The following is a 14,341-nucleotide window of genomic DNA, read 5'->3' on the forward strand; positions in this document are numbered from 1 at the left end:
CAATCTAAAATCAACTATTGTTATTAAGTTATAAGGTATATTTTTGAACAAGGTATTGTTTCGAAAGCACCTTGCGAAGTTTTTTTGTCAGTCCGTCTTTGGGGAAATAGGTACAGTTCTAGAAAAGATTTCTTCTGATGCCTTTTTTATTAAAAAAGGTTTAAGTAATAAAGTTTTTTTTCTCATTATCTAATTTTTACATCATTTTACAGTTCTTATAATTTGATACCTAGGCCGCTTTGGTGTAATTATTTTTGCTTTGTGTGGGTTCATTTACTTGGTTGATCTATAAGCGGCGTTTGATTATGTGTGATGAAGAGATTAATTAATTCCAAAAAATCGATTTTACATTTTCTTGATAGACGAGATCAAACAGTATCATTAAAAAACTTAACTGGTTGTCTACAAAGCCTGTAATTTTGATAATCATAAATTAAAAATAGCAAAGGTCTTCTTAAGATTAGGCATTTAGAAGCTGAATTTTACTCTGTATTTGTGCTGCATTACGCATGGGGGTATGCTCTGAATTAAATTTGCCCGAAACATTTATTTATTGATAATATTTATTCGTCCAAAATTCTTTTACAAACTCATATTACCTTGACCTTTTTTACGTAAGGGTCCTTCACGAGGCGCATCTGCTAAGAGCCCTAGAAGCCTGGAGGATACCTCTAACGTACATAATGCTATCGCGCACGACTCGCACAAGGTTGTCCCCATTTGAAAACTTAAAAGGGAAATAAATAAATAAATATTAAGTAAGGAGACATTTTACACAGATCGACCTAGCCCCAAACTAAGCAAAGCTTGTAGTATGAGTAGGTACTTAAATAGATAAATACATACTTATAAATATAAAAAAAAACCCACAACTCAGGAAAAAAATATGTTATTCACAAAAATAACTGCCCTATCCGGGATTCGAACCCAGGACCATCGGCTCGGCAAGGCCACTGCCCACTAGGCCAGACGGGTCGGCAATTATAACTAGATAATGTAAGAGTCCCTATAATATTTATTTATTTAAATAAATAAACTCTAGGGTTGTCCAGAAGAGTATAATGACAGTTTTCCAAATTTACGACTCCCAGATTTATTTTATTATTGAGAGAAAATAATGACAAAGCCTACTGGGTAAGAGGAAAAAACTCTGGAAGACTTATTTTCACTTTTTCGGTACAATAAGCATTTTATATGTAGCGTATCAGACTATGCGTTAACAGTATCTAATCTCTGACACTCTCTGCTTAAGAAAAAGAGATATGTCGCTATGTATGGAACAATTAAACTGTTGAAGATACTGAACGTGAACTGTCGAGATAATTGACCGAAGCGTTAACGAAGGTCTCCATTTTTACTCGGGTAATCTGTTTTCGTATATCTGGATGTTCTCAACGGGTCGCAACTCTCAACCAATCCTTGCATTTTTATCACCTGCCACTATGTCTGTCACTTTCGCACTTACAAACTTGTTAGAGCGTGACAGGCATGGTGATCAGATTCTATGAATTAATGATTTTTTTTTGTCGAATTTATTTTTGGTTTTTTTCAATATGCGGAATATGGCAAATAGTACTGAAGCATTATGGCGCTAAGACCATTGTGAGTTCACTGTGATCATGTCTCAACGAACTAAGTATTTTTCACTTTTACATTTTCTAAGCTTATCGGGAGGTCTACAGCTCACACAACCACTCCACACAGCATATCTCTATTTGGAAAAGTATTTCATACGCTATTATATACGCTAACTGTACCTATAAAAGCTACACGCGAATTTCACATGTCTGCAGAATGAGGCAATATTTAAAGTAAAAAACTGGTAAGTACTATATAAATCTTCTGATATGGTAATAAAATAAATTCAACTGAGATATTATATATACACTCTTTATTTCGCAGACACCCTGCAGAGGAGAATCACATCGTAAACCCGAGATATATCCATAGTACTAAGTGAAAATAATGTATGTTTCTACCTATAGTTCGTTTTTGTTTTAGCATTAGAAAAAAGGTAAAAAACGTGTCTTTTTATTGAAGAATATTGAAAAAACGCTTTAAAAAAATAGTTTATACTTATGAAAGCAAAAGAATATAATATGAGATCGTATATGATTTATAATTGTTACATGTTTGCTGTGACTTATTTTTCAAAAGTGATTTCTATTGCTAATAAAACGAACGATAAATGAAATTTAGACCACGAACAAGGCCATTGTCATTAATTTACAGCCTTCCATTAGCAGAATTTGAATGCCTATGTAGTAGTAGAGATAGTATTAATGGGAGAACACGAAGCGATCAACATTCAAAAATCTACCCCCCCCCCCCTTGTGTAAGTCAGATGAAAAATTACTGTTTTCATGTTTTATAAATTTTTTGACAGCATCACTTTTATTTGGCTATGTTTACTTAATTATTCACAGGGATGTAAGACGCAACAAGCGTTTTAAAAACACAAAGCTGTTCTCATCAAAAATGCCACTGTTTACTTTTTGCTCTAGTTAAATAAAAATACGCCTTTAGCTGAAATGAATACAGTTCAATTTGCAATATCAGCCTAGCTATACCACCAACGACTTTGTTAGCAGCGACTATACCTAATCATTCACCTTTTTTATACCTTTATTTTAAAATACATCTACAATTTAGAATTTAATTAGTATAAATGTGGGTGGGTTCCAAATCTAGGCTGCTATACGGGACATAACGGGACGGGAAAAATATGCGTTGCGATATTAAAAACGGTGACAGCTACTTATACGGGATACGGGATACCCTAGCTATACATATTATAGCGACCATAATATCAAAAAAAATAGCGACCAAGCTATTCCCAATTCTGCCGTTACTTACATTTCATGTTGACTATTTTTTGCGAAAAGAAAACATAGGGAGGAACCGGCAGGTTAAACTCATTTTACTAAAAGGGCCCACAGATTAACAGTCCGCCGGACGGTACCGGCCTGTCAGTTAGAACAAAAAGTTGACAGTTCCTAGAAAAATACGAGTCAAGTCTTTGACTAATGTAATGTACGGTCGTAATGTGTATTCTATGTGGCGGTATTCTAAAGGCGGTCAGCATCAGTGAGGCAACATTATTTTAAGGCACTATTTTAAGAGGCTGTCAACACCCAATGTCCTTGAAATTGATGTTACTTAAACAGTTTTTTTAAGAAAAACTATTTGTTTTAGTCAAGTAAGAAAAATATATGTTCATATTAATTATATTTCAAAGACCGTGGTTGTACTCGATACATGATTGAACGAAATCGGCTCGATAGAAAATAATTGCAAAGATTGGTCTTAAAATCACAATTAAACGGTTTTATGTCTTTATTGTTTTGACTTATGGGTCTGCAATTAAAATCACAATTTCAAAACATTTATATCTAAACCGCTGTTGAGTAAAATATTACACTAATGATCCACTTTTTTTTATTTAAATAATTTTCTTATTATTCCCTTGCCCAGGCCCAGTAGCATGCGACAGTGCTATCTCATATATTTACTCCGATACAAATAGACAGTGTGCGCGCTTTAGGTATTGCCAGCCTCTTAAGAAAACGACTTTTGAACAGGGAAAACTGGCCCATTTTCAGATTATATTAGTTGAGTTTTCTTCAATTCATACAAAGCAACATTTAGAACCAACCTACCTTTCGATTGAAAGCGAGTCAGCGAGTTAATCGTATTTTTTTAACTTCATATCATTAGAGTCCATTTGTACAGGAGACAATCACCGTTTACGTTGAGGGAATAAGCATATCAACCAAGGTTAGAATACTTAATGTTATCATACCGTCATCTGCCACACAATTTACCTTTATTTAAAAGTCAAATAAAAAGTTAAGGGCAAAACTGCATAGCTTAGTAGGTACCAAGGTAGACTGATTAGCATCTAGGCCCCGCAGATAAGTATCAGGTGACATATAGGTCAAGCGCGTGGACTCCGTCTTTTGTGAAATTAGTACCTAGAGACCGATTCAGATTTATAAACTAGCTACGGTTTTGTTATTTTGATACGACCTTACAACATAATGTTTAATTGAATTGTTTAGAATCGCAATAAGAAAATATTAAATAGAAACAGAAATTGTTATATAATAGCATGTGTAACATAAGTAATCAAGCAATGGGCAAAAACGTACCAGTGCACTAGCACTGTTTGTTATCAATATTGATAGCAAACAGTTTTCAAATGATAATAATAAATATAGCTCAACCTTGAAGTAAACATTATTTATTATGAGCGTTAGGTCCTCTCAATACAGTTACGTTTCAACATTTTCCACCATTTCGATAAAATTCCGTAACAAGACTGAGATCGAGAGCACTTTGATTTTTTAGCGTTTTTTGGGATTCGCTATTTTGCAGATTTAGGTGCCAATATTTCATATTAGTTTCCTACTTAACCTGTCAGACCAATCGATCTCTTTCCGACAGGATACTGACCTGTCAGTGTCAAAAGTGACATTTCTTCAACTGAAAACGTCACTTTTCATACTGACAGATCGGTAAAATATCGAGTTACTAAAACCGGGACTTCCGGTTCGAGTGCCATCTTGATAGTCACGGCTCGTGATTAATTCCTTTGTTTTTTGCTCATTAATATTGTTTCTAAATGTAATATCGATAACTTATTATACAGTAAACTAATGTGGTAGTGTGCAGCGAAACGCGTTTAAGTAACCAACATTTGGAGTTGAAAAAATCACCGTACACTGTCTTCTACGAGTAACCGTACAATTTTAGTCGTATTTAAATTAAATCTAATACTAGCGAAATAGTCTCACTGACTGAAGCCATAATTATAAATGAATGAATGGATGATCTAAAACTGGAATCCGACTAAAGTATTTGGACTACCTACATAGATATACATAGGTACAGAATACAATTATATTTGGTTTCATAGAAGATAAATGCGCAATACTTAAAATTGTGCGTAAAGTGTGTCTACAACTACTTGTAGTATTTTAAAATTGCTAGGGTTTGAAAAATATTATGAAACAGTTTGAAATATACGTATTGTTATATATATACCCACTCTCTCTCGTTTGTTTTTTGAGTTACTTATCCTGAATGTTATTTCTTTGAATAGCTTTTTATTTCATGCCTTTTATTGCCCCCGGTACGTGAAGGTGTCACTTTTACAAGTCCCTGGAGGTATATTTACAAATAAAATCATGATTCGTGATAGAATTGCGTTAGGCTTGGTAAAATTACGTTTTATTCATCTAACCTCCGTAGACGTCCTCAGGGATTTTGTTTTAGATTATTAATTACATTTGGGTTGAAACAAATAAGACTTACTTTTGAAAATGACGTTGAAAACATGAAGACGTATCTTGACGTACATTGTATCTAACTCAAGGTCTAGTTATATGTATCATAGAGAGGGAATTATAGAATATTCAGAGCTCAAAGAGGGGGGGGGGGAGGGGTGTTAGGGTCGGCAACGCGCATGTAACTCCTACGGAGTTGCTTACCATCAGGCGGGCCGTATGCTTGTTTGCCACCGACGAATTGCAAGTTTAGTAGGTATGAATTTAAAATACATTCAATTTTTTTTTGGTTGTAGGTAGTTTTGCACATTGTAATTTTGACAGGTGAATATTTTTCTGATCACGAACGCTGTAAAGACGTCGAAACATCGGGGTTGTATTTTTAATTAATTATACGCGATAAAATCCGTCTAAAATATTTTATTTTATGAGTAACTATCGCGGTAATCGAAGACAATATGAAATAGTTATGCAATTATGCAGATGAATAAATAATAAAACAACATATAAAATCTAACAGAAAAAGCATTGATTGGTATATCACAAAACACAAAACTGTGTTCACGTCTTTCCTGTAGACACACCCAAAAGCTGTTAACTATTATCCACAGGAGATAAAACTGTACAGCAACAATAGTTAACAGCTTGTGGGCATTTAGGTAATGATTACACACATATCATACAAATAAAAGGAGTAAGTACCTTAGTTAAATAAGAAAATTAACCTTTATAAATAAATAAATATTATAGGACATTATTACACAAATTGACTAAGTCCCACAGTAAGCTCAACAAGGCTTATAGCCCTTAACTTTTGGGTTTGTCTTGGAAAGTGACTGGTGTTCACGACACCCATATGGACAATTCACATTAACGTAGTAAGCTATTAATATTAAACTTTAATATAAAGTTTTCTTATCTAAAAACAGTTCGCCGTAGCAAATTCCACCCACTGTTAAATATTTAAATGGAATATCTGCAATAAAACTTCAGTTTGTCTTTCAAGATACTTTATGAGCAATAGGCGTCTGACTTGGAACTTGAGTAAGATTATTATCTTTTCGTGATTGGAATAAATTGGTTCCAAAGTTAGTAATTGTGGTTTGAGATTACTAAAAATATCTAGACGATGTAAAAAGAAAACGGGAGAAAGTCTATAAGCGTTCTCAATAGAAAAGAAAACAATCTCTCTTTTCTTCTCTTCTTTTGTTCAGACTTCTTTTAGACGACCGATCGGACTGGCTTAGTGGGTAATAAACCTGCCTATGAAGCCGATGGTCCTGGATTCGAATCCCAGCATTTATTTGTGTGATGAGCACAGATATTTGTTTCTGTGTCATGGGCAATTTATATGTATTTAAGTGTTTATATATTATATTTATATCGTTGTTTGAGTATCCACAACACAAAAGTCTTCTTGAGCTTACCGTGGGACTCAGTCAATTTGTGGGGGCAGTTCATATGGCCGATGGCAAGATAGAAAATTTGTTATCTAGGGGCGCAGCAACTAATACTAAAAATTCAAAAAACCCCAAACACTATCAGGTTATACGTTGTTTTATCACAGAGTTCCTATTGCCACCTCCTGTCTCCATCATCAGATCAGCTCGATAGTACCATAATATTACATTGTCGCCCAACTTACATATGTATGCAAATTATCAGCTTCATTGGAAGTCGGGAACTGGGTCAAATTTAACATGCAAGATTTGACCCGTAGATACATAGGTACATTGCAAGTTAAATAAAAGCTTGTAAAAACATCACTTCCCAGATGTTCCAAGAAAATGATTTCCCTTCAATACACACGGTAGAAAAGTCCTTCATTTATGCAACTCAGCATGTCAGGGTTATTCATACGGTTGCCGGAGATCAGTTCTATAAAAGGCTTCGGAGAATTTCTTCGGCTTCAGCAGAGTAAAGTGCATGATGTATTGTTAATATGTACAGACAAAAAGATAAAATAAATTTAATAAAGTTCTAACATTTAACATGTTTTGGTGATATAGACGGGTTAACGCGATGTGATTTCATTGTTTTTATGTATATTAACCAGACGAAGCGTGGTGTTCAAGAGAGGGTGAAACGTATAGCGGCTGTTAAAAATGGCCAAGTACAAAAATCCGCAATAGCTGCAGCACCTGTTGACAACTAGAACGAATTGGTTTGAGCTTCATCACCTAAAACTCCTCTCCACCGAACGTCACTATTATCCTCGGATCGTGAGAGGCGATTGGAATTATAAAACACCCTAAAAAAAGTAAGTTATATTTTCCAAGTTTTATGCTTAGGACATTATGGCAAGATTGCTATAGTGCCATAAGCATGATTTACCTTTTTGGCTTTTATTATGATAAAAAATTAATTGTTTTGTGAAATCAAAATGGCTTTAATCTATAGTAGATTGTTATAACCAAGGGATGAAGCCAAGCCTTTCACGTGGGTTAAACAGTCTAAATTTCGAATACGAGGAAAATAAAATACATTTTTTTTATCATGATGTATAAATCCTTAAAGCATTTCTTGAGTGTACTTTCAATTAACCATTCAGGTAAAGGTATCGTTTATGGAATGGGGAGTTAAATGTGAGAATGGAAATTGTTTAACAAATCCATTTAAAACCAAATTTCAATTGCGTGTAAAATAAACGTCCTTGGAAAGTAAAATGCTCTGGTGCAGAAACGGATCACTTTCTGCACACTTTTGCAGGAGAAATGAAAAATATTTTCCTGCACAAAGACCAGGAAACAACATTTTTATTAAAAATTGGAATAAATTCAATTAAGCTAAGATCTTGAAGAAAATTATTAAAACGTTAATCAGCAACACAAACTCCAAAAAACAAATTTTGCAAGGACAAACTTCTCATCAAAAACCTGACTCCAAAGCAATTTCCGCCTCAAAACTTGACTTGTACCACTTTAAACTTATAATCCTGTCGAGGATGACCACTGGGCTATTATTCCCTCGCCTAGTAAGCAAATTGCCTCGTCCTTGAACCTGTTGTTTCTTGATCTTGCATTAAGGTATGGCAATTTTTTACTTTTCTGGAAGCAACTGGTGACCCTCTGGCCCCAAAAGGGAAAGCTATCCAGCACCTTGTCCGTCCGAGCTTCTTCTTAGGATTTTTTTCGATTTTCTGAAGCTTTTTCATCAGAAAGGACCAGTTTTATACTAAATATCTATGTAAGAGTACGGAAACGCCTTGTCTGTAATTTTCTGTACAAAACAGTCTGCCGATTTTTGCGCCGGAGAACACGTCAAATGTCATATAAACGTCATTCCATACAGTCTATATGACCATTGGCCGAGGTTTTCGACAGAGGGGTAAGCCCATAAAGGCGACTCAGTGTAGATCAATAATTATTTTATCGTTTTATAGCTTTGCTCTCAAAAAGGACTCCCATAAACAGTGGGGGATTTTCCCTTAGGCCCAGTAGGCCCGGGCCTAGGGCGGCAAGGCGTTAGGGGCGGCAGCAAGGTGGCAGTCTATATGGTGCCTGCTGAGAAAGGGGCGGCTAGTAGTTACTACATGGCCCGGCGGGGCCTAGGGCGGCCAAGACTGGAAATCCGCCACTGCCCATAAAATATTATTTACATAAAACTATGTGTCAAAAGTATCGATCATTCTCTAATAAAGTAACGCAAAGAGATATACGACTTTAGATATATATGGAAATCAGACTCGTTACAGATACTTTTGAATGCGAGCTGTAGAGATTATTTTATTTTATGATATAAATTCCAATACCAATTTGCCTATGCCAAAATTATAACAATTCACATCACGATCCTCAAAAATTAGAAACTAATATGCAAGAATTCCATAAAAACCATAAAATAATATAATATTTTATTTCCTAAAAAGGATAATATTGGCAGTTAATTCTACGCATTATTTCACTGGCTACTTTTGATGTTGACTGTACTTAATGCTTCCTCCCTTTTTCGTAACGAATTTTGAAATTTCTGTACATAATAGATTACTTGTCCTGGTTTTCTGCTTTAGAGCATTTGATCAACCGGAGACGACAGAAGGGAAAGCTCTTAAAGGCGAGCTTTCCCCTGTGTCGTAAACCTCGGCCAATGGTTATTCTCACGTCATACTTATTATATGGACTGACGTTTATCTGACATGCCCCACAAAAATCGGCAGACTGTTTTGTACAGAAAATTATAGACAAGGCGTCTCCAGTTGTTTAAATGCCCTAAGTTTTCCGCAAACCAGTACATTTTCCCGAAGCGCACACTGTTTCGCAAGCAGTCAGGAATAGCTCTTTGATCGATTGAAAAGATATGCCTTGATTAGCGTCCGGATATTAATGTAAGTAAGTTGTTAAAGACATCCGACGTTACAGGATGCTAATATTATCATTTCTGTCATCCTTAGGCACTTTTCGGCCTATGGATCCTAGACCCCATTGAATTCAGAATTAGAGTAGGCATTAGTTGCAGGGAAGTAGTAAAGTAACGAGTTTTACTAAAAATATTTATGTAGGTATTTCTACCTCATATTTTCTTTTGTTACATAGTATAACAAAATTCAGCCGAAGATAATCATTTGTTTCATTGTTTCACATTGATCGTTGCCTCAAATGTTGATGTACATGGTTGGTTTTTGTCCTCGCTTCCCTCGACTTGAACGTCGCATCAGCTATTTGTCTCCATTCTATTCTATTTGCGTTTGAGTACATTCTCAAGATAACAAGCGATTTATTATAACTAGTTCCATCTATAAATTTGACAAGGGTTTGATATCTAACAGTAAAAAACCTATATGACGAATCTCATAGTATTTTTACGACACAAGAACTTATACAGTGTGTCCCTAGCCATTGGACAAAGCCGAAATGTACATATGCATTAGGGTATTTAGAACCAGTGCACAAAGAATTATACTCGTAACAACCGGTGTAGCGGTTTCGAAGAAATTAACAAATAACCATTTTTTACTTTGGAGCAGCCTGTATGTGTTAGTAGCTCCTAAGGTAATCTTCTAAGAATAGTATGGAACCTTCTTCGACCTTTTTGATTATCTTTTTTATTTATGACACCAATAAGCTTCTGACTTTTGAAAAATGTCATCATTATCAAATATTTCGAACAAATTGTCGATTATTGCAAATAACTTTTGTTCGAAAAATTTATTTTCTAATTAAAAAATATTAACGTCAGAGCATTCCTGAGAAGTAACCCTACGTGGGATTTCAGGGTTTGTCCAATGGTTAAGATCAGCCTGTATAAAAAATGAAAATGTATTTTTTTTTTTGAAATGGGTCACCGTTTAACACTTCATGACAGTTATATCAGTGTTATTTTCTATTCAGAATTAAGTGACATTGAAAAGTTACAAAGTAAGTATCAATAAGATAACCGTTCTATAGACCTACCCTACCTTATACAAATCATTATGGTCATTATGCTAATCTACAATGATTATGCCATGAATTGTCATGAAAAACATTTATTTATTATTATTGAGGGTTGCTGGCCTATGAGTGCCACGTCGACCAAGCATGCAGTGATCTATCGTGACGGCCCTTTTAACTTCATTACTAATGCCCGTTAAATCCAGGAAGTTCCAGATTATTTGTATTTCTCATATAAAGTGAATTGTATTCTGTTTGAGAAATAAATGTCTTAAACCGTAACCGTAAGTTCCAGATTATTTGAGCCGTAATGTTCTGTACCTCATAACTCATAGGATTGCAATCACAGTGCAATACATGCCGCCCTAAGTAGGTACTGATTTTCGACATCAGTCAAGTGTTCATCACTAACATTCATTTAATACTTAGTCCTACCCTCATTATATCGAAAAAAAAAACATTCTTCATGATTTCAGCATATTTTTGGGAGAAGATATTCATTACTTATGAATTATAAAAGCATCAGGCGCGGAGCGAAAGATCAATCATACTCGTAGCTATAGAAAATTGATAGTTTGCACACAACAGCGAAAATCGGCTATTTTTTTCCCATAAACCAATAAGAAGGCAAATAAGAAGCCTTATTGAACTTTGATCTAATGTATTTTCGTACAACCTCACAAAATTGTATTATTTAGGTTTTCTGGATATCTAATTAAACTTTAGAAAATTAATCCGTCAGTCTCCATCATAGTCGTGCATCTCGCTCATACTTATTGGTACGAGCGAGAGATGCGCTGCGAGTGATGTTAAAATTAAACCATTTATCTATGTAGTGCATTGTTCCACTTGTCCCGCTCATTCACGAGTACCACCCAAAGAGCTTTGTCCTTAGCTGAAATTGAAACCCAGAACCATCGGCTTCATAGGCATATTACCCACTAGGCCAGACAAGGACCCGATTTTTTAATTTCGATCCCTCGATTACGTATTTTTGCTTTAATACTATCTCCATTACTAGGCTAGTCAATAAAACTAGATTCCCAATTTCTGTCCCTCGTATTTCAAAAAAGATTTTTGAGTGACAAAATCGAGCGCTCCAAATTCAAAAATTGCCTCCCTGGTCATCAAATTGTAATTAAAAATAAAAATTGGTATTGACACTTAATTATGTAATTAACTTGTGGACCATAGTTTTAGTACTGCACTATAATTTTGTGTTTTTATGGTTACCAAAATGCCGCACGATATCGCGCATTGTGGGCTAGTCGAGTCATTTGGGAAAATAGGTAATTATCTCGCTTAATTTATGCAAGCTTCACCAGGCAACTAACTAGGGTTGAAATCTGTTTCAGACGGTAATAGGCAACGATGAATAGGTATATAGATACCTTGAAATAACTAAAACTGAATTAGCTAATCAATACAAAATATCATTAAAGATAAAAATATTATATTTATAATTACAAAATAAAAGTTTCTCGCGTTATCGTGGCATTTTGCGACGGCTCATGGGAGTCTGGCGCTGCTCGGCAAATAATCCCAAGACACTAGTTTTTACGAAAGCGACTGTCATCTGACCTTCCAACCAAGAGGAGTAAACTAGGTCTTATAAGAATTAGTCCAGTTTTCTTACGATGATTTCCTTCACCGAACAGCGGTGGTAAATAATCCAATTTCATATTATACATAAGTTCCGTAAAACTCATTGGTACGAGTCGGGATTTGCAAGCGAATTCCGGATCGAAGGACCTCTTACGGCTACCAGTGCTTAAAATTACATTATAGTATATTACGATACAAGTGCGAAAAGTAGGAAATTCGCAATGAGTGGCGATATACTAAAGCACGACTAAAGGGATTGTTTTAAATCCACACGAATTGCGAACTACCTATTCGCACATGTATAACGTTTTATAGTACATATGGCCTTTAAAATTTTCGATAAAAGCAAGTATAGTGCTAATTACCACACTAGGGCGGTAAAGTATCACCAAATGTACTGTAAATATTCAACTCATAATATAATATTTTAAATTACGATTAGTCATGCTGACACGCCGTAACCGTTTTGGAAGATCCGTCCAACAAGTGCTCCGTGAACAAAATTTGGTACAAAGCACTAGGTAACATAGTGGTAACGATGAGTTTAACCGTTATGTTTTAAAATTAGAGTAGCTATCTAAACCAGTGGTTCCCAAAGTTGAAGTGCTCCGACCCACCTAACATAAATTTCAATTTTTGCGGCTCAATGCTTGGACGTCTTAGAAAAGGGGCACAACATAATATTGGTAACGCTCAGAGTTACTAATATTATAGTTTCAGGGCCCACTTAATTTTCCATAGTTTGGGAAATGTTGGTCTAAACAAAACAAGACATGCGATGCCCAACGGGATTCGAAGATGGTTGGTTCGACCAACATATTGTGGAATATAACCGTATGGTACGAAAGTAAAATCGCATTTACTAGCTTATTTCTAGAAACTGGTAAACTAGGTAGTCTGTAACTTTGAAGTCGGTGAAAATAGGATCATGTTAAGGATTGCACAAATTTGAATCCAACTCGGCGGCTCAATAACTGCTGCGGATGACTAGAAACTTTAAATTAATCTTAAATTTCCAACACCAAAATTTTCAAAAAATGTGCATATGTATAAAATAGTATTAGGTTAGTATGCAATAAACATTACATTGTTCAAACGTGTAAAACAAAGGCATATCAAAAATACTTAACGTACTTAACCGGCATTAAAATCACAAATAAAAATAAAACCGTATAATATTATTAAACTTTCACATTTAATTTTAAAATCATGACTTACCAATTCAGCACATCTTCCTGTCCCCAAACAGAAATTAACACCTCACTAAACTTATTTATTTGTATATTTCACTTATAAAACAATATTCAAACACGTTCATTCAAAAACACGAGATATGTGTACCGCGGTGGAAGCAGCGAGTTGATCTGGCTTCGGGAGCTGTCTGTACGTTCCTATAACCACATACAAGCAATTTGATTCCAGAGAACCAGTTACTTGAAACCTAGAGACCCGCAACAACTAAGTATAAGAAGAGATCTGTGTTACGCTGGTTGCGCCCAGGCGAACACCCGGTCGAATACCATCCCTTATTGTTAGAGCCACGACGCATGCGCTATAACCCCGCCTTGCCACAACGCACACTCACAGCTATGTCTTCATTCTATCCGATTTCCATACAAAATTCAACGCAATGTATACAGTTGGAAAGCTGTCGAGTTCAATACAAAGCCCTTTAAAAAGGCTGTAACACAAACGATATAAAGGTGATTTTTGTTTGTAAAGTTTATTCGACATATTAGTGGGTTTTATGCTTATTTGAGTAGAAATGAGATTGTTATATCCCTAAAAATTACATCCACCTTATCGAATACAATAGACACATCAAAAGTTCCATTTGGGATGTCGGAAGCATCTGTGGGATTACTCTGATATCTGTTATGACACAATAACAAATTGCTGCCACAAAAACAATAATTATTTGATGCGTAAACGTACAATCAAGGAATTTGATTTTTGTGCAACATCGTACCTTATCAGCGTGACAATTATAATTATTGTCATTGTGACAAGGTATGAAGTAGCAAAAAAATGTGAATTGTGCAACGAGGGGACTCGAGTTTGCAATATTATTACCCCCGG

At 35.2% G+C, this 14,341-nt stretch overlaps 1 protein-coding gene across 1 annotated transcript in view; it reads right to left on the reverse strand.

The window, feature by feature from the left end:
• LOC133517602 (sodium bicarbonate cotransporter 3) overlaps positions 1-13,885 on the reverse strand; it is a 131,606-nt gene extending 117,721 nt beyond the window's left edge. Inside the window, exon 1 of the mRNA XM_061850937.1 lies at positions 13,481-13,885. The gene's annotated coding sequence lies outside the window, so the exon portion shown is untranslated. The remainder of the gene's footprint in view (positions 1-13,480) is intronic.
• Positions 13,886-14,341: the final 456 nt, after the last annotated feature.

Source organism: Cydia pomonella, chromosome 5, assembly GCF_033807575.1.
Source record: "Cydia pomonella isolate Wapato2018A chromosome 5, ilCydPomo1, whole genome shotgun sequence".
NCBI lineage: Eukaryota > Metazoa > Arthropoda > Insecta > Lepidoptera > Tortricidae > Cydia > Cydia pomonella.